At 49.7% G+C, this 24,783-nt stretch overlaps 1 pseudogene; it reads right to left on the bottom strand.

Annotated features, from left to right (window-relative positions):
• Window positions 1-311: 311 nt before the first annotated feature.
• Window positions 312-2,160, bottom strand: LOC119714645 (olfactory receptor 6E1-like; annotated as a pseudogene).
• Between the last annotated feature and the right edge of the window lie 22,623 nt (window positions 2,161-24,783).

Genomic DNA, 24,783 nt, shown 5'->3' with positions numbered 1-24,783 from the left:
TTCCCACCTGCCATTGTGCTTTGTGTTCTTCTGAGCTCATCGAGATGGGCTTTTGTTGAGCTGAGGGCTCTCCTGTGATGGGCCTGGAAGCAGACAGAGCAGGGCATGAACTGAATTACTCATCCTGCCATCGCTTGCCTGAGCCTTCATTTTGTGTCCAGATGTGCTTCTTATCACACAGCCCAACACAATCCAGCAAGAACATAAAACTATGGAGGCATCTGGATGTGGAGGTCACATATACATGGAGGTGGTATTACATAAGATATGACAGCAGAGAACTCAAATTGCTCTTCAGAAATGCATCATGATTAGGGGAAAATCTGTGCTGTTGCATGGGCCATGGCTTCCTTCAGGACCAGCATCACGGCCTTGTTTCTAAGACTGTAGATGAATGGGTTTAAGAATGGGTACAGGACAGTGTTCAGCAAAGCTACAATGCTGTTGGTCTCCAAAGAAACGTGATCTGAGGTGGGTGCGTAGAGAGCAATGCAGCTTCCATAGGCAATGGCCAAGGTGGTGAGATGGGAAGAGCACGTAGCAAAAGCTTTTCTCCTCGCTGAGGCTGCTGGCATTTGTAGAATACAGAAAAAGATACACGTGTAAGATGCCACAGTTAAGCACAAGGAAGACAGCACAATAAACAATATGAAAACCGATTCTGTTTTCCAAAGCACGGTGACACCAGAGCAGGACAGTTGGAATAAGGGGGTGTTGTCACAAAAAAAATGCTGGATTTGTTCAAACTACAGAAAGTGAGCTGGGAGAGCAGCACCAGGCGGTATCTCAAGAATATGAAGCCCGTGACCCAAACAGCAGCAACCAGCTGGATGCAGAGCCGATGCTTCATGATGGCAGCATAGCGCAAAGGCTGGCAGATGGCAATGTAACGGTCAAAGGACATGACAACAAGGAGAACAAACTCTGCACCACCCAGGGAAAAATAGAAGGAGGACTGGGCAAAGCAGCCGCCTACTGAGATTGTTTTCCTGCCAATGCTCAGAAACACTAACAGTTTTCTGAGGAATGTTTTAACAATTTATGTCCATAAAGAACAGTCCTGTCTGCCTCTGGGCCCTGCACTGGCAATTTATTTCTTGAACCACAGATGCAGTGTGTCCCAGTCTCCCCCTCATTCTAGTCAATTTATCAAGTCTTCAGAAAATATTCCTCAAATTTGTGAACCTGTTTGCTTTTGTTATTCCGGACTTCTATTTCTAACAGTTACAGCCTTTTTTTTTTGTCTTCTTCGAGATTAACTTAACACTACTATAGGTGTAACTGTCCCTATGAATGGCTGGTGAAGAATGTTTTAATTACTGGTGAAGTGTCAATAAGAAAGCTATTTCTGTTTATATGAAGTCTTTGATGTCTGGGGGTTTCAGAACAACTGATAACAACTAGTGACTGTTATGGGATACTATGCAAACCTCTGGTATCTGGCCAGGTGGCCAAGAGATTAAGAAGAAGAAAAAAAGAAGCTGAAGGATGGCTGGGAGAGAAAACCTGCAGAAAATGTTCTATAAACTTAGTACGGTGCCAAAGGAGTACAAAGGGGAAGGACGAAAAAAAACTTGGAGAGGAAGACTACGAGCCTTCAGCATGAAAGACACCCAGAGACCCCCAGAGGAGACTGATGCGCATGCTCCAGTAGGAGGGACTGGACCCCGGAAGCTAATTATAATAACCTGTTTTTTTTAGAAGAAGTAATGAATATGTATTAGTCTAGGAGCATAAAAATCAGCTGCTTGATGTAACTGGTGTGTGTCCTGGTGGAGCGGAGACTCCCGGTGCACCCAGCGCTGTTTTCTTACCTCTATTCTTTTAATAAATCCTATTTTTTATTTAATCCCATTTTGAAGATTGAGCCATTTCTAACAGTTTGGTGCTTGTGGAGGACATAAACCAGATTTCCAGGAATGCCAGATTGCCAATGAAATAGTACATGGGGGTTTGCAGGCGGTTATCCACACACACCAGGAAAACGATGGCTGCATTCCGCATCACTGTTGTCAGGTACATGAGTAGAAGGACCAGGCAGAGAAATAGCTGTAGCCTTTGATCAAGCCCTGAGAAACCTGTGAGGATGAATTCAGTAACGACAGTTCCATTGCCTACTCCCATGCCCAATTTCCATTCATCCTGCTGAGGCAGGAACATGGCAAAAGTACAGGTGCGATAATTTCATGGTCCGGACAGGAGGCTATCTCCTTCCTTCTCTCTTTCTTTGCTTGCAGGCTTCCAATACAACAGAGAGAGGGACTTTTGTGTTTCACATATCAAGAAGAGCCCTCAGGGAATTTCTTGTTTTCTTTCCACCTTTGTCCATCAGCCACAAATGATTCTTTCTCAAGAACACAGGACCAATAAGGGGTTGTTAGCGATTGCACCCTGTTCCTGGGAAAGTCCACATTCTCTCAGAACAATTGCAAACAGCCATCATAACAATATTTTAAAAGGAAATCTCATGTCCTGAACAAATACATAGGTGCTAAACCATCAGTTCAAATATGTACATTGAGAATTATTATCTCTCCTCTTCAGTACTTGCCTTTTTGGACCAGCAGCAGCTGAGGATCCCTTGATTTCAAACTGAGAAAACTTCAAGTACCTCTTTTGTAATGCCCTGCTTTCTTCTACATCATCTTCCTTTGCTTCTTTAAGAAAGAGGGAATACCAGTAGTTAGTGTAGTTTGCCTTTTTCGGAACTGTAAATTAAGGCCACAATTCATTATGGTTCCACCAGATCAGTGGAAACGGATCTGTCACACAATCTCATCTGACCTCATTCTGTGTGGAAATGCAGTTGTTTCCAAACAGTTGCTCTTCTCTCTTACTATCAAACGTCCTCACCTAAATGCCTTATGTTTCCGAGAGGTGTAAAAATCTTGTCATCTTTAAAAGTTTAAGGACAGTCCTTGTTGTACGAGGAGGAAGCGCCTAAAAACAAACAAACAAACAAACAAACAAACAAATAAATAAATAAAAAAGCAAAGTGCCATGTACTACTGTGTAGGTTTATATTTCAGTTGTCTAAAAGTCACATCCTTCAGGTTGAGCAATTTAACTTACCCCCGTCCTGTCAATGCTGAGAGAGAGAAGAGCATCTGAAAGAGATTCCTCAGCTTTATTTGTCATGACAGTTCTAGGCTGGGACGACCCAGCCACGAGCACTTTCTCTTGTCTGCATTGACTGTTGGGGGAGCCTCAGGAGAACAAGTTATTACAGGCACCAGGAATGAAGTAGGTGAAACTCATTACTGAAGTCTCAAGTCTCTTATGATTTTAGTAAATTATTCTCTTCTGTAAATCAAAGTACTCCTCAAACAGGAAAAAATAAACAAACAAACAAACAAAAACTTATTGAAGAAAGACAGACATTTTCTCCTTCACCTTTCCCTGTGTGTTTAGAAACAGGATCAGAGCAGATGACTACAAAAGGAGAACACCTCAAAATGTAAGGGTGGTGGAGGAGGAGATGATGGATTTGAGGCAGAAAAGTAGTCTCTCAATGGGCTGTATTGTCCCCTTAGGACCTGTCCCAGGGCAGAATGGGTGCACTTAGACAGGAAAATGGAAAGCTCAGAAGTGGGGAGTACAACCATGTTTACGTGGACATTTCAGCCTGGGGTTTGGGCTGCTCTTAGACCCCAAATAACCTGCCTTGCTCTTTGCCTCTAGACTGGAAAAGGGGAATCTTTGCACTGGCTTCCTCTGGAAAACTTGTTCAGATTAATCCATTGGCTGTAGTTGTTCTAGCTGAAGATTGGCCCAGTCACCAACAGCAATATGTTGTGGTTTAGACCTGACAGGCAGCTAAGCACTGAGGGGATCTGGTCAAGGACCTTTTCCCGTACAAAAAGGGTAAATAAGCATGGGAGGTAGTGATGGGAAACAAGTCTGGTCAGCCACATTAATCATAAGATCACAAAAACATAGAAAGATTTGGTCTCAAAGGTACCTAAAACATCATCCACTTCCAACAGCCCTGCAGTAGGCAGGGGTACATTGCACCAGACCAGGTTGATCAAACCCCATTAAACCTGGCCTTCATGAATTCCAGGAATGGGACACCCACAACTTCTCTGGTCAACCAGTTGCAGTACCTCGCCGCCCCCAGAGAAATCAATTTCTTCTGTATATCCAGTCTAAAACTACCCTCTTTTAGTTTAAAAGCTACCTCTGTCTTGAATGTAAATGCATGACAGGGAGACCCACTGGGCACAGTTGTTTGTGCTGCTGCTGCTAAGGACAAGAGATATGCATCCCAGTCTGTCTCAGGAGCCTCACACTGAAATGTAGGTGCACAGGGTTCACGTGCAAGCCTGATACATGAACTCCTCATTTGGGTGGAGATAGTCAAGAAAGAGGAACACTCTTTTGTAAGCACCCGGGAAAGAAGTGCACAGCATCTGTCCCAGTCCATGTCTTTTCTACCTCGTGCAGCTACTGAAATGGGGGACAGTCACCTTAAAGGACTATGTCATGCTTTTCTGATCCATGCAGAATTTTCAGATACCCAAAGGTATCATAGAATCATAGAATCATAGAATATCCTGAGTTGGAAGGGACCCTTAAGGATCATCAAGTCCAACTCTTGACAGCGCACAGGTCTACCCAAGTTCAGACCATGTGACTAAGTGCACAGTCCAATCTCTTCTTAAATTCAGTCAGGCTCGGTGCAGTGACCACTTCCCTGGGGAGCCTGTTCCAGTGTGCAACCACTCTCTCTGTGAAGAACCCCTTCCTGATGTCCAGCCTAAACTTCCCCTGCCTCAGCTTAACTCCATTCCCGCGGGTCCTGTCGCAGGTGTTAATGGAGAAAAGGTCTCCTGCCTCTCGACACCCCCTTACGAGGAAGTTGTAGACTGCAATGAGGTCTCCCCTCAGCCTCCTCTTCTCCAGGCTGAACAGGCCCAGTGCCCTCAGCCGTTCCTCGTACGTCTTCCCCTCCAGGCCTTTCACCATCTTCGTAGCCCTCCTCTGGACACTCTCCAACAGTTTCATGTCCTTTTTATACTGTGGTGCCCAGAACTGCACACAGTACTCGAGGTGGGGCCGCACCAGCGCAGAGTAGAGCGGGACAATCACCTCCCTCGACCTACTAGCGATGCCGTGCTTGATGCACCCCAGGACACGGTTGGCCCTCCTGGCTGCCAGGGCACACTGCCGGCTCATATTCAACTTGCTGTCTACCACGACCCCCAGATCCCTCTCTTCTAGGCTGCTCTCCAGCGTCTCATCGCCCAGTCTGTACGTGCAGCCAGGGTTTCCCCGTCCCAGGTGCAGGACCCGGCACTTGCTCTTATTGAACTTCATGCGGTTGGCGATCGCCCAGCTCTCCAACCTATCCAGATCCCTCTGCAAGGCCTTTCCACCCTCATTCGAGTCCACAACTCCTCCAAGTTTGGTGTCATCAGCAAACTTGCTCAAAATGCCTTCTATTCCTACATCCAGATCGTTTATAAAAATATTGAAAAGTACCGGCCCTAAAATGGAGCCTTGAGGGACCCCACTGGTGACCGCCCGCCAGCCTGACGCAGCCCCATTCACCATAACCCTTTGGGCCCTGCCCGTTAGCCAATTGCTCACCCATCGTATGATGTTTTTATTTAGCTGTATGGTGGACATTTTGTCCAGTAGGATCCTATGGGAAACCGTGTCAAAAGCCTTGCTGAAGTCCAAAAAAATCACATCAGCTGGTTTCCCTTGGTCTACCATACGGGTGATCTTATCATAAAAAGGAAATCAGGTTAGTTAGGCAGGACCTACCCTTCACAAACCCATGCTGGCTGGGACCAATGACTGCTTTGTCCCCCAGGTGCGCCTCAATACGTTCGAGAACCATCTTTTCCATGATTTTACCAGGCACTGATGTGAGACTGACAGGCCTGTAATTGCTAGGGTCTTCTTTCTGACCCTTCTTGAAAATCGGCACAACATTTGCCAGCTTCCAGTCTACCGGGACCTCTCCAGACTCCCAGGATCGTTGAAAAATAATTGAGAGAGGTTCCGCGATGACGTCCGCCAGCTCCTTCAGCACCCGGGGATGAATCCCATCCGGACCCATGGACTTGTAGGGATCCAGGTGGAGTAGCAGATCCCGCACACGTTCAGGGTCAGTTGGGAGTTTGTCATCCCCACCGTCCCGGTCCTCCAGCTCGGGGCACTCTGGGTCCCGAAGCCCATCATCGGCATTGAAGACAGAGGCAAAGAAGGCGTTAAGCGTCTCTGCTTTGCCTATGTCATTGTCTGTGAGAAGACCTTCCCTGTCAAGGAGCGGCCCTATATATTCTTTAGTTCTCCTTTTTCCATTCACATATCTAAAAAAACCCTTTTTATTTTCTCTCACAGACACAGCCAGCTTCAACTCTAGGTGTGCTTTAGCCACACGAATTTTCTTCCTACAGACACGAGCAGCATCCCTGTATTCTTTCCATGTCACCCGGCCCTCCTTCCAGTAGCGAAACACTCTCTGTTTCCGCCTAATCTCCGTAAGAATGTTCCTGTTCAGCCACGCCGGCCTCCTGCCGCGCCTGCCTGACTTGCGGTATTTAGGAATTGCCTGTTCTTGTGCTTCTAGGAGGCATCGCTTAAAGAGTGACCAGCACTGGTGGACATCAAGGCCTTCAAGAGCAGCTTCCCAGGGGACCTTGCTGACTAGTTCCCCGAGCAGCCTGAAGTCCGCCTTCCCCATATCTAGGGATGAGGTCTTCGTGGCACTTTTCCTTCTGTCACCGTAAATTTTGAACTCAACCACTTCATGGTCGCTATGACCGAGGCGGCCACCAATCACCACATCTCCCACCAGACCCTCTCTGTTTTCTAGCAACAGGTCTAGGAGGGCACCTTTCCTAGTTGGCTCCGTCAGCACCTGCACCAAGAAGTTATCATCTAGGTGCTTCATGAACCTCCTGGACTTGCTCGTGTCAGCCGTGTGGCACTCCCAGTTAACGTCTGGCAAGTTGAAGTCCCCCATAAGGACAAGGGGAGTTAATCTCGAGGCCTCTCTTAGTTCTGTAAAGAATAAGTTATTGGCGCTATCGTCCTGGCCGGGCGGTCTGTAATAGACTCCCACAACGACATCCCCTTTATTCGTTCGTCCCTTGATCCTTACCCAGAGGCTCTCAACTTTGCCATCGCCGACCTGAAGTTCCACACAGTCCAGCCCCTGCTTCACATACATCGCCACCCCACCACCTCGCCTACCCTGCCTGTCCCTCCTGAAGAGCCTGTAACCGTCTATCGCAACACCCCAGTCACAGGACTCATCCCACCAGGTTTCGCTTATGCCGATGATGTCGTAGTTGCGGGACTGGGCCAGGACTTCTAGCTCATCCATTTTATTCCTCATACTGCGTGTGTTTGTGTAGAAGCATTTCAGGTGCGTCTCCTTACACTCAGCACCTTGTGGATCGAACCGAAGGACCTCACTGGCACACAGCCCCTCTGATTCTAGCGTACCATCCCTTAGGTCTTCACCGGCGTGCCTGGTTTTAGCCCCTTCCCCCTTCGACTCTAGTTTAAAGCCCTATCTATCAGCCCTGCCAACTCCTGACCCAAGATCCTTACCCCTCTCCGAGAGAGGCCTATCCCATCCGGTGCCATCAGGCCCAGTGTAGCATAGACCTTCCCGTGATCAAAGAACCCAAAGTTGTGCCGGTCACACCAGTCACGAAGCCACGAGTTTATGCGAACAGCGCACCTTTCAGCTTCCATCCCCCCTATCGGAAGGACAGAGGCAAACACAACCTGCGCGCCTGAACCTCTAAGTTGTCGCCCCAAATCCCTAAAGTCTCTTTTGATCGCCTTCGGACTTCTCTTTGCTACTTCATCGCTACCAGCCTGAAAGACCAATAGCGGGTAGTAGTCAGTGGGCCGTACCAGGCGCTTGACCTTCTTGGCAATGTCCCTGACCCTGGCCCCAGGGAGGCAGCAGACCTCCCTACGGGTAGGGTCAGGCCGACAAATAGGGCCCTCTGTTCCCCTAAGGACAGAGTCACCCACAACAATCACCCTTCTTTCGTTCTTGGTGGAGGCAGTCCTGATGCGTGGAGTTGACCTCCTCACCTTAGGAATCCTCCTGGGAACACTTTCTACCTCTTCCTCAGTTGCTGTCGATCTCTCATTCTCCAGGGCCTCAAACCTGTTTTGTAAGGGCACCTGGGAAGGTGGGGTCGGTATCTGAAAGGTACCAATGTTTGAGATAGCCCATCTATTTTTATTCACAGGCTCTCATCTGCATGCTGCTCTTGACTTGGACTGGCGCACTCTTCGTTGGGTTAGAAACTGGCTGGATAGCCGGGCCCAAAGAGTCGTGGTAAATGGAGTCAAGTCCAGTTGGAGGCCAGTCACTAGTGGCGTTCCCCAGGGCTCGGTGCTGGGGCCAGTCCTCTTTAATATCTTCATCAATGATCTGGACAAGGGCATTGAGTGCACCCTCAGTAAGTTTGCAGATGACACCAAGCTAGGTGCGTGTGTCGATCTGCTCGAGGGTAGGAAAGCTCTGCAGGAGGATCTGGATAGGCTGCACCGATGGGCTGAGGTCAACTGCATGAAGTTCAACAAGGCCAAGTGCCGGGTCCTGCACCTGGGATGCAATAACCCCAAGCAGAGCTACAGGCTGGGAGATGAGTGGTTGGAAAGCTGCCTGGCAGAGAAGGACCTGGGAGTGATGGTTGATAGTCAGCTGAATATGAGCCAGCAGTGTGCTCAGGTGGCCAAGAAGGCCAATGGCATCCTGGCTTGCATAAGAAACAGTGAGACCAGCAGGGCTAGGGAGGTGATCGTCCCCCTGGACTCAGCTCTGGTGAGGCCGCACCTCGAGTACTGTGTTCAGTTTTGGGCCCCTCGCTACAAGAAGGACAGCAAGGTGCTTGAGCGAGTTCAGAGAAGGGCGACGAAGCTGGTGAGGGGCCTGGAGAACAAGTCTTACAAGGAGCGGCTGAGGGAGCTGGGCTTGTTCAGCCTGGAGAAAAGGAGGCTCAGGGGTGACCTTATTGCTCTTTACAGGTACCTTAAAGGAGGCTGTAGCGAGGTGGGGGTTGGTCTATTCTCCCACGTGCCTGGTGACAGGATGAGGGGTAATAAGCTTAAGTTGCACCAGGGGAGTTTTAGGTTGGATTGTAGGAAGAACTTCTTTACCAAAAGGGTTGTTAGACATTGGAACAGGCTGCCCAGGGAAGTGGTGGAGTTACCATCCCTGGAGGTCTTTAAAAGACATTTAGATGTAGAGCTTAGGGATATGGTTTAGTGGGGACTGTTAGTGTTAGGTCAGAGGTTGGACTCGATGATCTTGAGGTCTCTTCCAACCTAGAAATTCTGTGATTCTGTATCTCTCCTCCAGCTGGACCCCTTCCTTCACATCTAATTCCTTTGCTCCCAGTGGGCTGCATCATCTCAGTACTTTGGCAACTTGCTTGTCTGTGTTACACCTGGGCTATTGCTCATGGTGGGGGTTAAGAGAATTTCCTTTCCTCTTCTGGTCTCACACCTGTCTTTCTCATCTGGAAGAAATCTCAGCTGATGAGCTACAGACTTCAGAAAAATGTTGTCTCTGTGAAACTCCAGAGAAATATCCTCATCAATTAAAGTGTTCATCAAGCAAGGATCTGTGTTTGTGGTGTTTGTTGAAAGTTGAGAAGCAGACAGTCCTGGAATTGTGATCACTGGTGGGCTAAAGCAGCCCTGTGTTTCAATTCTCCTCTGTGCTGAGGAAGGATGCTGCCAGCTGACACTGAGCAAACCAGAACCTTGGTAAGGAAGCCTCTGAGACATGGGTAGAGAAAGGAGTAAAAGTTTTATTTATTCACCCCTGAATTTTGATTGAAGGCACTTGATTTGATTAAGGTACTCGTTAAAGGTGCTGTTTATATTTTTTGTGTGTGAAGGTATTGTTTGATATGTTATAAGAAAGATGCATGATATTGTTCAATATACAGGAAAAACATGGTAATATATATATATGGTAATATACATAGGCTAAATGTAGTAATATATGTATCATGTATAGTCCTTTATGTTATAGGATGTTCTAAGGAAAGTAGGAGGGATTTGGGACAAGGGAACTGCAAGGGGCAACTACAGACTTGAGTGGAGAAGTCTGATGTCAGGAGAAGTGATGCAAGTCCTAGGGGATCAATGAGAGAAATGGTGTGATCTGGGGAGGTGAGGAGAAAGGTTGTCTTTACAGGGTCAAACTTCTCCTACCTGTCCAGACCTCCTTAAGAGACTTCTAGGCCTTTCTTTGTCTTAATAAGCCCCAAAGTGTAGTTGCTGCTAAGTCTATCAACTTCAGCTCCTGAGAGCAGACTGATGAAATCCCTCAGAAAGTCAAAGTCAGAAGCCAAACCCTAGAGTTCTTCAAAGCATTGATTGGTCACAACGAGGGCCATTTCTGAAAAAGCCCCATGGAAACCTTAGAGCACTGTGGTGGCAATTGGAGGCCATGATCAGAGGTAGGCCAAGGCCCTGTGCAGGTGGCTCTGAGGCTGAGAAAACGCTGGCATCCTTCACACAGGCATCCACAGCCATCAGCTTTCATGCGGCCTGTCAGCTGACCAGACACAAGGAACCTCACCATGATCTTCCAGGCTATGTGACCTTCCAGATGGACTTTCAGCTCCTCAGATAGACACAACCAAGCCACACGACTGTCTCTCTCCAGTCATGTACTCAGGCACAAGACATTTGACAACCCACTGCCAAGGCTGCTTCTGAATGGGCCTTTCAGGTACTTGGGCAGAGGGCATCACACAAGCACCAGGTGCCTTCTGCTGGCCTGTGAGAGATGCTGGGAGATGTGAGCCTGAAAGTCCATCTGGAAGCCCAGAGGTGAGGGTTGACCTGGCAGCTACTTCAGATAGATAAGACCTCCCAGTCCCTTGCCCAGCCATGCTCCTGATGCTGGCCTCTCAACTCCAGAGGCAGAAGCGAGCTCACAGTCCCCACCAAAACCAATTGCTTCCTGCTGGAGTCAGAGTTTCTAAGGCATAATCGACACCCTATAAAAACATTCAAACCCAGCAGCCTCCTTGACACCTGGCACCTAGCAAGATAAAGGCAAGGTCGTTTTCATCTTCCAAGGCCATGCACCTCCTGATGGCCTTTCAGCTTCTCTGATGGACAGAAGACCCCTGTGTGAAAGCTCTGTTAGGTACTAGGTCAGGACTGACCTTGAAATAAATATTTACACTAGCTTCATGTCAGCGTCTCCTCAGTTACTTATGACAGCTAAAATGATAAAAGTATACACCAGCCATGTTGCTGAAGGTGGCACATGACATCCTCAGTCAGAAGTGCCCTGACACCCACCTGCACGGCCATGGGCCTCCTGCTGCCACTAGAGATCCCTAGGCACAGCTGACATGAGCAGTTCATCCCCACCGGTCTCTGGTTAGGGTTTTATTATGTGCTTTGTTATGGGACAAGGGTTGGTGTTAAGGCTGGCAATTTAATGCTAGCGATTAAGGGCTAGGGATGAGTGCGATCAATTGGATAAGACTAATGGTAACAGGTGATGTGTTTGGGGGTTTAAGATAAAGGTAGGATTTGAAGTTGGGGATTAGAGCAGTGGATTCTTTCCATGGTGAAGCATAATAATTAGGGTAGCACTAGTTTTTAATGTTCCTGGTTAGAAATATTGCCAGGGCTTGACATGAAAGTTTTCCTAGTAAGTGTTGCTGCAGCATGAGCCTTACCTGAACCCCTCTCACCTCTTCAAAATCCTTCCTTTCTATTAGCCAAGCCAATCTTCTCTCCCCCAAATCTCCTAGCTTTATTCTCCCAGATTTCCCCTGACCTCCCCAAATGTGTCACCCTTTTGGGGGCAGCTTTCTGATGGCTTTTTATGACCTCAGAGGCTCTTCCTTCCTGCTGTTGGCCAGCCAGGTTCTGGGACAGAAGTGACCTCACAGCTAGCATCCACAGGGCTACAAGGAGCTGTTGTACTCAGGAAGCCTCTTCCCAGCCCACCCAGGAACACTCAGTGCAGGGGATGCCCTGCACAATCCCTCAGGTACTCTGCCTGCCAACCAGCTCATGCCTCAGAAGGCCTCCCACATGCCCAGACTCACGTTTCCCGATGCTGCCTTTAGCAAGTCCAGGACATACTGAAAGAAATGACCACCTCTTTGTGGAAAAGTGAATTAAGAACTGTATATATATGTATATATATAGGAAAAAGTCGAGAACTCTTCAGTGAAGGAGTTGGTGTGAAAGTCATAGAATCATCGAATCATAGAATGGCCATGTGTTGAAAAGGACCTTAAAGATCATCTAGGTCCAGCACTGCTTCTCTGGGCAGGGTTGGCAACCACCAGAGCAGGCTGCCCAGAGCCGCATCCAGCCTGGCCTTGAATGCCTCCAGGGATGGGGCATCCACAACCTTCCTGGGCAACCTGTTCCAGTGCCTCACCACCCTCTGAGTGAAAAACTTTCTCTTACTTTCTAACCTAAATCACCCCTGCCTTAGTTTAAGTCCTTCCCCCTTGTCCTATCACTATCAACACATGTAAACAGGCATTTCCCCTCCTGTTTATATGCACCCTTTATGTACTGGAAGGCTGCAATGAGGTCTCCCCAGAGCTTTCTCTTCTCCAAGCTAAACAAGCCCAGTTTCCTCAACTTTCTGCATAGGAGAGGTACTCCAGCACTCTGATCATCTTTGTGGCCCTCCTCTGGACGCCTTCCAAGAGCTCCACATCCTCCTTGTGCTGGGGGTCCCAGGCCTGCACACAGGATTCCAGGTGGGGTCTGACAAGAGCAGATTAGAGGGGGACAATCACCTCCCTCTCCCTGCTGGACTCCCCTTTTTTAATGCAGCCCAGGACATAGTTGGCCTTCCGGGCTGCAAGCACGCACTTCTGGCTCATGTCCATCGTCTCATCCATCAGGACCTTCAAGTCTTTCTATGCAGGTCTGCTCTCAACTTCTTCTTCTCCGAGTTGATATGAATACCTGGGATTGCCCCAGCCCAAGTGCAACACCTTGCACTTGGCCTTGTTGAACCTCATTAGGTTCTCATGGGTCCACTTCTCCAGCCTGTCCAGGTCCCTCTTGGATGGCATCCCTTCCTTCCACTGTTTCAACTGCACCACTCAGCTTGGTGTCATCTGCAAACTTGCTGAGGGTGCACTCGATTCCGTCATCTATGTCATTGATAATGACATTGAAAAACACCGGGCCGAAGGCTGGCCCCTGAGGGACACCACTTATGACTGCATGTCATGATGACTAGCATTGCTTTATTCAGCTGGTTTTCCAGAGGACCATACTTCCAATGGGAAGTGATCTTGAGACTCTGTCTGTCCCACTGGATATGATGGCACCCTTAAGAAACAGCTGATGGCACTTGGGCTCATTCAGGTTCATCTCACCACACCCACACCATGTGTACTCTCATATGGACAAGGCAAACATGGACTCGTGATGTAGCCATTTGGTGTCCATAGCTGGAGGAAGAAACCATCTGTGTGAGCTGGGGAGAGAGCCCAGTGCTGGGAAAGGTGGTTGTGAGGGGCTGCTCTGGGACCATTGTCCTGGGGCAGGATCTCCCAGGGTGTCCAGGGTGTTTCCCAAGGGCCCAGCCCAACCCACTGCTCTGCTGGTCCTCCATGTCTCTGCCAGGAGGACAACATAGCCCAGACCCTCCCCAGTGCTCCAAAATTCCCTGGCCTCTTCACAGCCTAGCTTAGCCCAGCAGAACAGCCCAGGCTGGGCTGGCCCCACAGCAGCAAATGAAGTAGGGGAGGTCAGTGGTCGTGTCTCTGATGCTGCAATTAACTCTCCCTCCTTTCCCCCCTTCCTCCAACCCTTTTCTCTCCCCCAGGCATCCTGCAACCCCCAGGCCAGTCCCACTCCCCAGCCCCACACCCAAACTCTGCCGACCCTGGGGCTCCTCAGGCAGCACCACTGCACAAACACAGCACCCTGCTCTTCTCCCAGGACACCCCATGTCCCCCTGTCCAATGAACCCACAGCCCCCAAGCTAGTGGTGCTGCTTTGCAGAGTGAGGGGGCTGTGGTGCACAGGGCCGTGGGGGCACTCTGCAGGGCTGTGCTGGTCAGGCTGGGAAGGCAGAGCCAGCTGGTGGGGAGCACTGCCACTGACTGCCACCCACACAAGTGGTTCTTTGGCCATGGAGGATGCACACAGAGAGCCAGCCTCCTTCAGAGTTAGAGACTCATGGAATACATGTAGCCCGAGCTGAGAGGGGCTCACAAGGATCATCAAGTCCAACTCATTTCCAATGTCAGGAGAGATTTTGCAGTGATTCACGTGATCCAGTCTATGAAATTTCACCAGAGATATAACAACCAATTCAGCAGACTGCTTTCCCTGTGCCTGCTATGTTTCCTGGAGTTGCAGAGCTCTCCTTCACCTGCTCGCACACAGATTTAGCACATTGTCTCTGGGTCACTTGGCCTTGGACATGACCATACTCTGTGGGCTCCATGGCCTGCTGACTCCCTGGCACATATTGTCTCTGCCAGTCCACTGGATTCTCCCGGCAGCTCCTGCATCCCTCCAGAAAGATGCCTGCCTGCCTTCAGCCCTATCGCATGCTCTGGATCCATTCTAGTGAAGCCACCATCTCTGTGGGTGCCAGGCACCAGAAGGCAATTCCAGAATCAGCCCTTCTCGCCTAAAAGCTCATCCCGGGTGATCAGCTGATCTCATGCCCTGAGCGCATAGAGAACCAAGCAAAGCAAGGAGCCTCCTTTGAGTCCATTCCTTTGCAATATCCATGAGAGCAGCTTTGGGTGAAGATCTGAGCCTTCAGGCACTGCCCCAAGCAGATCGCCTTTTATTCTAGAGATGCTGGTACAGAGTCAGCTATGTTAGAGAAGTGCCCCTGGCCTGTCCCTGCCTGTGGACACAGAACTGCCCCACAGCAGCACAGTGAGCAAGCAACAAGAGCAATCAGTCCTCACAGGAACACAAGGGCTCTGAAGGAGAGCATGGGAGGTGAAAAGGAGAGCAGCTTCCACCAAACCAATCCCTGGGGTTTCCTGGCAGCACAGCTGTGCCAGGACTCTTCTTCCCTCCACCTCTGTGCACAGCCAAGTGCCCCTGCAGCTCCACCACAGGTCTCTGAGGAAGGATCCATTTATTTAAATATCTTTCAAACACACTTTAAATACACCTTGTTTCCACCAGTTCTCAGAGTCACTCAAGACAGGTGGATGTTTACAAGGAAAAAAATGAACAAATCATTTCATTTTGGACAATATTACCACAAGATATAAAAAGGAAAATGAGGGAAAAAAATACATCTCACCTGGAATGAGTTTTATTTTGAGTGATATGAGAAGGAAGACAGACAGCTTATCGCTTCTGAAAAACAGTCATGAGGTTCCACACTGCATCCTTAAACTCCTGGTTCCTTATGCTGTAGATGAGGGGGTTGACTGCTGGAGGTACCACCAAGTACAAAACAGCAAGCAAAAGATTCAGGGACTGGGAAGAGGACATGGAGGGGGATTTCAGGTAGGCAAAAAAGGCAGTGCTGAGAAACATGGAGACCACAGCCAGGTGAGGGAGGCACGTGGAAAAGGCTTTGTGCTGGTCCTGCTCTGAGGCAATCCTCAGGACAGCCCTGAAGATCAGCACATAGGACAGCACAAGGAAAACAAAACACCCAAATGCTAAACCAGCACTAACCACAAGAAGCCCACCCTCTCTGAGGTAAGCATCTGAACAGGAGAGCTTGAGGATCTGGGGAATTTCACAGAAGAACTGGTCCAGGGCATTGCCTTGGCAGAGGGGAAGGGAAAAGGTATTGGCAGTGTGCAGCACAGCATAGAGAAAAGTACTGCCCCAGACAGCTGCTGCCATGTTGACACAAGTTCTGCTGGTCATTATTGTCCCATAGTGCAGGGGTTTACAGATGGCAATGTAGCGGTCATAGGCCATGATGGTGAGAAGAGAAAATTCTGCTGAGAAGAAAAAGACTAACAGAAAGGCTTGGGTAGCACAAAATGCATAGGAAATGGTTGTTTGGTCCCAGAGGGAATTGGCCATGGCTTTGGGGACAGTGGTGGAGATGAAACACAGGTCAAGGAGGGCAAGGTTGAGGAGGAAGAAGTACATGGGGGTGTGGAGGCGGTGGTTGCAGGCTATGGCGGTGAGGATGAGGCCGTTGCCCAGGAGGGCAGCCAGGTAGATGCCCAGGAAGAGCGCGAAGTGCAGGAGCTGCAGCTCATGTGTGTCTGCAAATGCCAGGAGGAGAAACTCTGTGGGGAAGCTGCTGTTGGACATTTGATGCCACGAGGACCTGCCCATGGAGGAAAAGAGTGACAAGTTAGGGAACCCCCCCTGCTTCTCTCACAGAAATCACCATTCTCTTAGCTTGCATTTCAGCTATGGAAGTGACACTGCAGGGCATGTACTCTTAGCCTCCTTGTTGTGTATCACAGTGCAAGACACAGGTTTCTCTCCTCTCCTGGAGGTCCAGCTGAGGAGGAGGTGGCCCAGGAGGTGACCTGCCCAGGTCTGTGCTGCCTGAAGCTGTCCCTGCTGGCAGCTGCTTCCCTGTCCCCACGGCTCCTCCCTGCCATTGCTCAGAGACTCCATCCCATCCACTGTGTGCTCAGCTCTGCGCTGCAGACATCCCCTGTCGCAGGATAATTTTCAGGGACAATTCTTCATGTTCAGTGTCTAATGAGCAGCTCTGACCTAATAGGATGTAAATAGAACTGGTGAGTCAGGGCATTCATAATAATGTAGAAATAAATTTGCATCTCCTACTGCCACCCAGCAAAGCAAAAGTAGAATTTTCAAAGGAAAGAATGCTTCTCCTCAAGAATCTCTTGCTCTAACTTCTTTTTGAGGAGTCCTCTCTGATGTGTTTTTGGTGTCCCGTGGAGCTCTGAGCCCCATGCCCCAGGAAGCAGCCTACCACAAGCAGCAGGACCCTGCCATGTCCTGCCCTTGTTGGGGGGCTCCTTCCACCCAGAGCTTCTCCCCACAGCACCCTGGGCAGCTTCCCGGGCAGTCTGAGTGCTGAGCCTGGCAGGCGGCAGAGGCCCTGCCCAGGCACACAGCCCCTGGGGCACAGCAGGGACCCTGCTCTGCACCACAGCCCTGGCCACCCCTGCCTGCACCCCACCTGCACAGTCTGTAGCCAGCCCTGCCAGAATGAAGTCTCATGTCCTGTTCCTCTGTTATTTATGGCAGATAATCCATGCTCTAGAGCTTCTCATTCTCCTCTTCTCCAAAGAAACTCTGACAGTCCTCCTGAAAGCTCCCACAGGCTGTGGGATTTGCCAGCAAATCTGGAGATGGCACCAGGAACAACAGCTGTGCTGCCCAGCAGCCAGACACTTACCCTGTTCAGGGCTGTGAAGATTTCTCCTGCAGTGAGCTCTCAGCATCCACCCCCCCACACTGCCTTTAACATCTCCCTCTCTTTTCTCAGCCGCTCTTGTCCCCTGCAGGCAGTGCCCCCAGCCCTTCTGCGCTGTGCAGAGGAGCTGCTCCTGGGCAGAGCTGTCTCTCTGCAGTGCTGCCCGCTTGCCAGGAGCTCCCCTTGGACCCAGGAGCCCAGCCCAGCTCAGCAGCACAGGGAGTTCTTGACAAGTCCCTGGGCCTCCAGAGGAATCAACTTTGAAACACACTGAAGTAAACATTCATGCTGATTCCCTCCATTGGATAGGGGACAATGTCCTTTTTCATTTCAGAAGAGGTATGATGTGCAAGAATCACTTTTTCCATATCCTGGTTTTAGTCAGAACACCCAGCCTTCCCTCTCCTGAGGGAAGAATTTCAGCTGGGTCAGTCAAGGCATCTCCTTCTTTATTTGCAGTCCAGATGCTAGAAGGGGGCTTAGTTGACTCTCCCATGCCTCACACAAGCCCACAGGATTTGGGATTCCTCTTGCCTTGTTTTAAATATGCACAAATCAGGAATCTGCATGTTACCTGCTTGTCTCAGCTCCCAGCACATTGAATGAAGACAGAGGCCAGGAGGAAGCTGTTCAGATGCAGACACCAGGTGAAAATGGAGGTGCCAGAGAGACATTAGAGTAATATTTGTAGTGCCAAATCCCTCTGAGCCATAAACAGAGATTTTATTGATGTATGTTCGGTATAATATAGTTGTAGCCATTTCTCAAGAGCAAAGAAATAAAAAGTAAGCTATGACTTGGTTGCAATAACTGAAACATGGTGGGACTACGCTGATCACTGGACTGCTACAATGAATGGCTATAAGCTGTTCAGAGGGGACAGGCAGCACAGAAGGAGTGGTGGTGTGGCTTTTTATATGAGAGTGTTTTGATGTTGTGGAACTCGAGTCTGGGAATGATAATGTTGAGTACATATGGGTTAGGGTCAGCGGGAAGGCCAACAAGGCAGGCATCATGCTGGGGGTCTCTTATAGATCACCAAACCAGGATGAGGAGATGGATGAGGTGTTCTACAAGCAGCTGGCAGAAGTTGTGCAATCACCAGCACTTGTTCTCATGAGGGACTTCAACTTTGCAGACATATCCTGGAAATGCAATGCAGCTCAGAAGAAGCAGTCTAGGAGGTTCCTGGATAGTGTTGAGGATAGCTTCCTGACCGATTTGGTTAGTGAGCCTACCAGGGGAAGTGCCCTGCTAGACCTGGTGTTCAAGAACAGAGAAGGACTGGTGGGAGATGTGGTGGTCAGGAGCTGGCTTGAGCAGAGTGACCACGAAAAGGTAGAGTTCTCTATTCTTGGTGAAGTCAGGAGGGGGATCAGTAAAACTGCTGTCTTGGACTTCCGGAGGGCAGACCTTGAGCTCTTCAGGACACTGGTTGGCAGAGTCCTTTCAGAGATAGTCTTGAAGAGCAGAGGAAGGCTGAGCACTCTTGAAGAAGGAAATCTTAAAGGCTCAGGAGCAGTCTGTCCCCACATGCCCAAAGATAAGCCAGCATGGAAGAGGACTGGCCTGGCTGAACAGAAATTATGGCTAGAGCTTAGGAAGAAAAAGAGGGTTTGGGACATTTGAAAAGAGGGCAGGCCTCTCAGGAGGGCTATAAGGATGTCACAAGGCTGTGCAGGGACAAAATTAGAAAGGCCAAAGCTCATCTGGAGCTCACTCTGGCTACTGCTGTTAAAGATAACAGAAAATGTTTTTTTTGTAAATACAGAAACACAAAAACGAGGACTAAAGGAGGAGAATCTCCATCCTTTACCGGATACGGGAAGAAACTTAGGGAAAAGAGATGAGGAAAAGACTGAGGTGCTTAATGCCTTCTTTGCCTCAGACTTTAGCAGCAAGACCAGTTGTTGTCTAGATACCCATCCCCCCGATCTGGTGGAAGGGATGGGGAGCAGAATGTGGCCCTCATAATCCATGAGGACATGGTTGGAGACCTGCTATGGCACTTGGATGTACACAAATCAGTGGGGTCAGATGGAATCCACCCGAGGGTACAGAGAACTGGTGGAAGAGTTGACCAAGACGCTTTCTATCGTTTATCAACAGTCCTGGCTGTCAGGGGAGGTGCCAGTCAACTGGCGACTAGCAAATGTGATGCCCATCTACAATGAGGATTGGAGGGTGGACTCAGGAAACGATGGGCCTGTTAGTTTGACTTCAGTGCCAGGGAAGCTCATGGAACAGGTTATCTTGAGTGTCATCATGCGGCACTTGGAGGACAACCAGACAATCAGGCCCAGTCAGCATGGGTTTATGAAAGGCAGATCCTGCTTGACGAACCTGATCTTCTTCTATAACAAAGTGACACACATAGTGGATGACAGAAATGCTGTGGATGTGGTCTACCTTGACTTCAGTAAGGCTTTTGACATTGTTTCCCACAGCATTTTCCTGGAGAAACCGGCTGCTTTTGGCTTAGACTGGTGTATACTTCATTGGATTAAAAACTGACTGGGTAGCTGGGCCCAAAGAGTTGTGGTGAATGGAGGACTCTGCTAGTGACCAGCAGTTGGAGGCCGGTCACTAGTGGAGTCCCCTACTAGGACTAGGGCCAGTTCTCTTTAGTATCTTCATCGATGATCTGGATGAGGGGATCGAGTGCACCCTCAGTAAGTTTGCAGATGACACCAAGTTAGGTGTGTGTTTCAATCTGCTCGAGGGTAGGAAGGCTCTGCAGGAGGATCTGGATAGGCTGGACTGATGGGCTGAGGCCAACTGGATGAAGTTCAACAAGGCCAAGTGCCGGGTCCTGCACCTGAGGCGCAATAACCCCAAGCAGAGCTACAGGCTGGGAGATGAGTGGTTTGAAAGCTGCCTGGCAGAGAAGGACCTGTGAGTATTTTTGGATAGTTGGCTGAATATGAGCCAGCAGTGTGCCAAGAATGCCAAGAGCATCATGGCTTGTATAAGAAGCAGTGTTGCCAGCAGGTCTAGGGAAGTGATTTTCCCGCTGTACTCGGCTCTTGTGAGGTTGCACCTTGAGTACTATGTTCAGTTTTGGGCCCTTTGCTACAAGAAGGACATCGAGGTTCTCAAGCGAGTCCAGAGAAGGGCAACGAAGCTGGTGACAGGTCAGGAGAACAAGTCCTACGAGGAAAGGCTGAGGGAGATGGGATTGTTCAGTCTGGAGAAGAGGAGGCTCAGGGGTGACCATATCTCTCTCTATAGGTACCTGAAAGAAGGCTGTAACAAGGTGGGCATTGGTCTTTTCTCCTACGTGTCCTTTTATAGGACAAGGGGAAATCGGCTGAAGTTGCACCAGAGGAGGTTTAGGTTGAATATTGGCAAAAACGTGTTTAAGGGGAAAGCAGGAGGAGCCTGGCCAGGAGAGATGTGAGATCTGGGTGAGGAAAGAGGAGCTTGGACAGCAGAAGCTAACTATTTTGAAGAGGTAAGAATATTCAGGAAATGTTGATCCCACCATAAAGCTGACTTAAAGCAGTCATGTGAGGGCCTTACCCTATTTTAACCTGTTACATTAATACCTAAATCTAAATGCCACTCCACACTCTGACAGAAATCCACTGCTCTAATTTTTTACCACAATATCCCTTGAAGCCAAAATTAGTCCATAACCCCTTTCCATTACCTTTCCTCTCTTGCTCACCCTCATCCCTGCACTTCACTATAGCATTAAAATGCTCTATTTATTCCTAGTCTTCTTGCAGACCTAAACAAAACCCTCAAACAAACAGCTTGCCCATACCCTAACCACAGACCTGACATCCCAAGCAGAACACCAAACCCTCCCACTAAACATCTGCTTGATCTCTCCACCAGCAAGGTTCGCCACAGTCCCTAATTCCACACATGAACATCTAACTTTCAAAGCCTGTCTTCCTGTGCATTAACCTTCTCACCTTTAACCCTTTTCCTAACCCTTAACTTTAGGTTCTTGTTCCCTTGAGGCAGGGCAGGAACTGTGAGATTGTTGTGCAGTCACATGGCATTCAAAATGAATGTGAGGGTCCATTGATTTGATCAGCTTGTAGGCCAGAAGGAGGAGATGTGTGGGAATGCTCTGATGAGCTCAGCTCTCCCTCAGGATCTCCCGAACCATCAGGAAGAATTGGCCTGTGAAAGGGACTGTGAGGTCAGTTCTGTCTCTGTAGTTGATAGGACAGCAGCAGGAAGATGTCACAGAAAGGGACTGTGAGGTCATTTCCGTCTGAACTAGTTGACAGCTCACACTCCTATGTGGGATCTGTACTTTTCAGCTGACATCTGCCAGTGGTCCTGGTAGGCCAGCAGAAGGCACCTGGTTGGCATGCTGACTGTGGAATCCCTTCTGCCTACATACCCAGGAGGACCCAGACAGAAAGAAGGCCTGAATATGGGTTGTCCTGTCCCTTCTTTTAGGGGAAAAAGGATCCTGGGCCAGGAGCTGGCAGGGCTTATTGAGAGGGCTTTAAACTAGGTAAGAAGGGGGATGGGGCTGAAGCAAGGATTGTTGGAGCTGTGCCAGGGGGAACAATGGCAAGGCTGGAGGATAAGGTAATGGCCCAGCTGAAGTGCATCTACACCAATGCACACAGCATGGGTAACAAACAGGAGGAGCTGGAAGCCATCGTGCAGCGGGCAGGCTACGGCTTGGTTGCCATCACGGAGACGTGATGGGACCGGTCTCATGACTGGAGTGCTGCGATGTCTGGCTATAAGCTCTTCAGAAGGGACAGGCAGCACAGAAGGGGTGGTGGTGTGGCTCTCTATATTAGAGGGTCTTTCGAGGTTATAGAACTCGAGGCTAGGAATGACAAGGTCGAGTCCCTTTGGGTTAGGATCGGCAGGGACAACAAGGCTAGTGTCCTGGTCGGGGTCTGCTATAGACCGCCGAACCAGGATGAGGAGACGGATGAGGAGTTCTACAGGCAGCTGACAGAAGTTGCGAATTCATCGGCGCTTGTACTCGTGGGGGACTTCAACTTCCCTGACATATCCTGGAAGCACAACACAGCCCAGAGGAAGCAGTCTAGGAGGTTTCTGGAGAGAGTGGAAGATAGCTTCCTGACGCAGCTGATTAGTGAACCTACCAGGGGTGGTGCCCCGCTAGACCTTCTCTTCACAAACAGAGAAGGACTGGTGGAGGATGTGATTATCGGGAGCTGTCTTGGGCAGAGTGACCACGAAATGGTGGAGTTCACTATTCTTGGCGGGGCCAGGAAGGGAACCAGTAAAATCACTGTATTGGACTTTCGGAGGGCTGACTTTGGGCTGCTCAGGACACTAGTTGGTGGAGTCCCATGGGAGGTGGTTCTGAAGGGCAGAGGGGTCCAGAAAGGCTGGGCGCTCTTCAAGAGGCAAATCCTAATGGCGCAGGAGCGGTCTGTCCCCATGTGCCCAAAGATGAGCCAGCGGGGAAGAAGACCAGCCTGGCTCAACAGAGAATTGTGGCTTGAGCTTAGGAGAAAAAAGAGGGTTTATAATCTTTGGAAAATTGGGCAGGCCACTAAGGAGGACTATAAGGATGTAGCGAGGCTGTGCAGGGACAAGATTAGGAAGGCCAAAGCTCATCTGGAGCTCAATCTGGCTACTGCTGTTAAAGATAACAAAAAACGCTTTTATAAATACATCAACACAAAAAGGAGGACTAGGGAGAATCTCCATCCTTTACTGGATGCGGGGGGAAACTTAGTTACAAGAGATGAGGAAAAGGCGGAGGTGCTTAATGCCTTCTTTGCCTCAGTCTTTAGCGGCAAAACCAGTTGCTCTCTGGATACCCAGTACCCAGAACTGGTGGAAGGGGACGGGGAGCAGGATGTGGCCCTCACCATCCACGAAGAACTGGTTGGTGACCTGCTACGGCACTTGGATGTGCACAAATCGATGGGGCCGGACGGGATCCACCCAAGGGTACTGAGAGAACTGGCAGAGGAGCTGGCCAAGCCCCTATCCATCATTTATCAGCAGTCCTGGCTATCGGGGGAGGTCCCAGCTGACTGGCGACTAGCAAATGTGACGCCCATCTACAAGAAGGGCCGGAGGGCAGACCCGGGGAACTACAGGCCGGTCAGTTTGACCTCAGTACCAGGGAAGCTCATGGAGCAGATCCTCTTGAGAGTCATCATGCGGCACTTGAAGGGCAAGCAGGCGATCGGGCCCAGCCAGCATGGGTTTATGGAAGGCAGGTCCTGCTTGACGAACCTGATCTCCTTCTACGACAAAGTGACGCGCTGGGTGGATGAGGGAAAGGCTGTGGATGTGGTCTACCTTGACTTCAGCAAGGCTTTTGACACCGTCTCCCACAGCATTCTCCTCAAGAAACTGGCTGCCTGAGATGAGTGGTTGGAGAGCTGCCAGGCAGAGAAGGACCTGGGAGTGATGGTGGACAGTCGGCTGAATATGAGCCAGCAGTGTGCTCAGGTGGCCAAGAAGGCCAAGAGCATCCTGGCTTGTATCAGAAACACTGTGACCAGCAGGGCTAGGGAGGTGATCGTCCCCCTGTACTCGGCTCTGGTGAGGCCGCACCTCGAGTACTGTGTTCAGTTTTGGGCCCCTCGCTACAAGAAGGACATCGAGGTGCTTGAGCGGGTCCAAAGAAGGGCGACGAAGCTGGTGAGGGGCCTGGAGAGCAAGTCCTATGAGGAGCGGCTGAAGGAGCTGGGCTTGTTCAGCCTAGAGAAGAGGAGGCTCAGGGGTGACCTTATTGCTCTGTATAAGTACATTAAAGGAGGCTGTAGTGAGGTGGGGGTTGGCCTGTTCTCCCATGTGCCTGGTGACAGGACGAGGGGGAATGGGCTAAAGTTATGCCAGGGGAGTTTTAGGTTAGATGTTAGGAAGAATTTCTTTACTGAAAGGGTTGTGAGGCACTGAAACGGGCTGCCCAGGGAGGTGGTGGAGTCACCATCCCTGGAAGTCTTCAAAAGACGTTTAGATGTAGAGCTTAGGGATATGGTTTAGTGGGGACTGTTCGTGTTAGGTTAGAGGTTGGACTGGATGATCTTGAGGTCTCTTCCAACCTAGAAATTCTGTGATTCTGTGATTCTGTGATTAGGGTGGGAGAGACCTCCAAGGTCATCTGGTCCAACCATGCCCCTACTACCAATGTCACCCACTAAATCATGTCCCTAAGTGCCAGGTCCAACCTCTCTTTAAAAACCCCCCAAGGACGGTGACACTACTGCTTTCCTAGGAACCCATTCCAATGCCTGACTACTCTTTCTGAGAAGAAATGTCTCCTAATTTCCAAACTAAACCTCCCTGGAGCAACCTGAGGCCATTCCCTCTAATCCTATCAGTACTTATCTGCAAGAAGAGGCTGATCCCCAACTCCCCACAACTTCTTTTTGGTAGCTGGAGAGAGCAAATAGGTCTCCCCTGAGCCTCCTCTTCTGCAGACTAAACAACCCCAGTTCCCTCAGCTGCTCCTCATTAGA

Source organism: Anas platyrhynchos, chromosome 32 (assembly GCF_047663525.1).
Source record: "Anas platyrhynchos isolate ZD024472 breed Pekin duck chromosome 32, IASCAAS_PekinDuck_T2T, whole genome shotgun sequence".
Lineage (NCBI taxonomy): Eukaryota > Metazoa > Chordata > Aves > Anseriformes > Anatidae > Anas > Anas platyrhynchos.
Note: the sequence above shows the minus strand (reverse complement) of the source record. Positions and strands in the feature narration are given on the sequence as shown.